At 38.2% G+C, this 4,267-nt stretch overlaps 1 pseudogene; it reads right to left on the reverse strand.

Moving 5' to 3' along the window:
• Window positions 1–486: 486 nt before the first annotated feature.
• LOC106345044 overlaps window positions 487–4,267 on the reverse strand; it is a 4,959-nt pseudogene continuing 1,178 nt past the window's right edge.

Here is a 4,267-nt window from a genome sequence, read left to right on the forward strand (position 1 = left end):
ACAATTAATTATATTACAACACACATAAAATATATAATACTTATCATGAAAAAAGAATATCAATTTATAAAAATAAAAATTAACACCCGCACGTCCGTGTGTGTGTCAATCTCTAGTACTATATTAAAAGATCAAGAATCATTTCTCGCAACTGTATCATTCGTTTAGCCATGTATATCAATATATGTGATGTTTAATAGTAGTAAATAGTTATTCTGAGAAAAAAAAAACCACAAATAGTTTTTATGAACATTAACAATCACAAATATTTACTACAAGAGTCAAATTATAACCAAAATACTACGTTTCTACAACTTATGATTATTAAACTTAAGTTAATAATGCAACAATATAAATTTTAATTATTTATATGCATGTATAAGTGATTAAATGTTAGTTTTGATATATTTATTTGAAATGAAAATTGCAGTACTTCTTATAATGAGTCAAATATGTCATTATTTTATATTGTTTGAGTAATCTAGCTTACGTTATAAGGTTTAGGATAAAATGACAAAATACCTGATATGGGATGAGTGGAAATAGGTTTCGTAAAGGAAGGTTGAGTAAATCCGATGGCCTGAGACTGATGATAAGGATAGAAAGTGTAGAGAGGCATCATCGGACTTGCCCCAACCATATCTCGTCCTCCACCATACAAGTGATGGTGGTTGTAATATAGCGGTTGTGGCTGAGGCTGTGCATAGTATCCATTCATATAGGTTCCTCTAATGTACCCAACTTTCTGATCATTAAATACCATCAGACACAAATTTGTTTCATAAGTATGGAAGATCATACTGCAAGCATATCAGTTTTATTAATTTAGAAATCATGAGACTTACTTGATTGAAGGTCATGTTCGGGGGTCGGGGCAACGTAAGAGGACGGGTGCCTATAATTTAATATCAAACCGAACTAATTATATATCGTATTGATTTTAAGTACATTTAAAATTGAAGAAGATCAGACCGTAGAAATTGAAAATAGTTTACCCATATATAGAAAGGAACGGCCTGATGGTGGTGTTGATGTTGCTGGTGTGTGAATCCCGCAGGGTAGTACCATTGAGCTTGATTTTTCCCCACATGTCCTGGCGTGGCCTACTCACATTCTTTGATCCTTCACATGTCAAAACATCATTTGATCTGGTGAAGTTATAAGATTGGTCTTGAAAAATTAGATGGTTTCTAAAAGTTTCAAATGGCATCAATTAATGGTGTTTTGGTTCCATTTACTCGATATTCAATCCTTGGAAGGTCTCTTATGGTGAGTTTGGATGAACATCCTGCCTAGAAATTGTTTGCCGACAAACCATTAACTAATGATTTGATTTATTTTTTATACCAAAATTGGAAATAAAAACCTTATATAGCATTACAGATCATATACACATGCATCATACTACCCATAACGCTATTTTGATCATTGATCAGTCTAGACGTTTTAAAATGACTACTTTTCCAGATGTTACGAGACTGAATTTTTGCATATGCGATATAGTTATACAAAAAAAATTGATATAAAATAAACTTTAGATGAACCTTTCTTGGAGAGGCCATGGTGGGCGATCTACGAAGGCTGCCACTAGGAGAGGCAAGATTGCAGTTGGCACGTCGGCCATCGATGATCGGAGTCGAGTCTTTCAAATCTTTAGAAACACAAAGAGGTATAAGAACAACTTTTCTTATTAGCTTTAGAAATTTTTTAAAACTAAAACTCTCAATATGTTTCTCTTAGATCATATGGAACACCTCTCTTTTACACCTATATTTATATGAAAAACAATTATCTTTAACATGTGAGATATGAAAAACACAAACATAACCTAAATAGAAACTTTCTTTTCATATTTCTAGGTTTCCTTATTGTGTTATATGGAACACCTCTCCATTAGACCTATATTTATATGAAAGACAATTTCCTTTAACATGTGAGATATGAAAAACACAAACATAACCTAAATAGAAACTTTCTTTTCATATTTCTAGGTTTCCTTATTGTGTTTATCTTAACATATTAAACATCTAATAATATGTTAAGTTTCCACATCTCGCCTTCTTTGCTTAGTATCTCACTCAACAATTCCTTGATCCATATAGCTTGCTTCGCTGCTTCTGTTGCTGCCATGAATTCTGCTTCGCATGATGACAATGCAACCGTCTGCTGCTTCTGCGACGTCCAAGTAATCAGTGATGAACCGTAGTAGAATGCATGTCCTGACGTGCTCCTCCCGTCATCGAGATCAATGTTGCGACTGCTGTCACTATAACCAACGACACTCCTTGACCCATCTCTCTTGAAGAACAGGCCGTAGTTTGTTGTTCCTTTCACATATCGCAATATGTGTTTGATGGCTTGTCCGTGAGAGTCTCTCGGATTGTGCATGTATCTGCTAAGAACACCTACTGCATAACACAGGTCGGGTCTTGTGTGAAATAGATACCCCAAACATCCTATGATTCTTCCGAACTCTGTAGCATCTATCTCTTGTTCATCTTCAGCTTTTGAAATCTTCAAATTCGCCTCCATTGGAATTTGAGTTGCGTTACACGCTTCCATCTTTGTGTCACGCAAGATTCCTTGAGCATAACTCTCTTGTTTTATTCTGATTCCGTCTGCTCCTTGAATCACCTCTATGCCAAGGTAGTACGTTAGCTTACCTAGATCTGACATCTTGAACTTCTTAGACATCTCCTCCTTGAATTGCCTAATCACCTTAAGTGAAGTTCCTGTCACAAATAGATCATCAAGGTAGATGGCTATGATCAAGACGTCTCCTTCTTGAGTCTTGCGGTACACTGATGGTTCCTTCGTGCACTTCTCAAATCTCTTCTCTTTGAGGACCTGATCGAGTTTCACATTACATGCTCTGGGTGTCTGGCGTAACACATGCAACATCTTGTGTAACACACAAACTCGATCTTCTTCTTCTTTATTCTAAGAACCAGACGGTCTATCTACAAGCTCCCATATCTTGTTTCTTGTGATAGATTTCAACTCGTCTGCCATAGTTTCAACCCAATTCTCTTCACAGAATAGGTTGAACCCATCTGAGGCAATCTCTCCTCCTCTATCGGTGCATCCTAGATTGAAAACATCTGAGGCAACATCTCCCTCTCTATCGGTGCAACCTAGATTGAACTTAGCTGAGGCAAACTCTCCTCCTCTATCGGTGTGAAATCTTTTGAACCGATATAATGCCTCACGATTATCTGCTGGTATTGGTGGTGCGATTCTTCCACACAAATCTCCAAGCAATAATCCCAATGGCTTTGATGTACAAACCATGGTCTTAGTCAGGAATGAGTCTCTAATTTGCTTCCCTGCGATACGTGTCACACACGCCTTCTTCGTGTGTTACACACGGGAATGAGTGTCTCGTTTTCTTCCCTGCGAGACATGTGTCACACAGGCCTTCTTCGTGTGTTACACTCTGCATTCCTACGACCATCTCCTTCCTTACCATGTTGGTCATCACTCCATTGCTTATATGTCCTAGTCGAGCATGCCACCTCCATGTAGCATCGTCGTCCCTGACATGTAAACACTCCGGGTAGCTTATCTCCATAGGGGTCTTGTAGAGGCGGTTTGGAGATCTTGTCACATGGACTAGCAACCTTCCATGCGAATCTGTGAGCGTTAAGTAGACATCTTTCATGTTAACCTCACATCCGTTTTATGTTGCTTGCCCAAGACTCAATATATTATGCTTCAGATCGAGTATGTAGTATATGTCTTTGAGTGCCTTCTTCTCACCAGTCTTGCATACAAAAGTAACCACACCCTTTCCTACAATGTCAACACACGATCCATCACCAAACTTCACCTTCCCTTTGGTGTTGAGATTTAAACTCGAGAAAAACACCTTGTTCCCCGTCATGTGATTGCTCGCTCCATTATCCAAATACCAGACACTTGCATTTCCTTTGTCGATATTAAGATTCTTCGGAATCACCTTATCTTCGTTCAAAAACACCACCTCGTGTACATAGAGTGCGTCGGCCTCTTCTGTCTTGTTTAGGTTGGTTTCTTGATTCTTTGATGTCTTCTTGGGACATAAAGTTGTGTAGTGACCAGGCTTTTCACATCTCCAACATATCAGCTTTGAATGATTCGTCTTCGAGTTGTTATCTTCGGTGTGTGACACACGGTTTTGGTTGAGTGACCTACCTCAACCTCTGCCTCTACCGTTCTGTCCTCTTCCTCTACCACGGGAATTGTCATAGCCCCTCTGACTATGCTCTTCATTGTTCGAAAACATCAG

The sequence above is a fragment of the Brassica oleracea genome, chromosome C5, assembly GCF_000695525.1.
Source record: "Brassica oleracea var. oleracea cultivar TO1000 chromosome C5, BOL, whole genome shotgun sequence".
NCBI lineage: Eukaryota > Viridiplantae > Streptophyta > Magnoliopsida > Brassicales > Brassicaceae > Brassica > Brassica oleracea.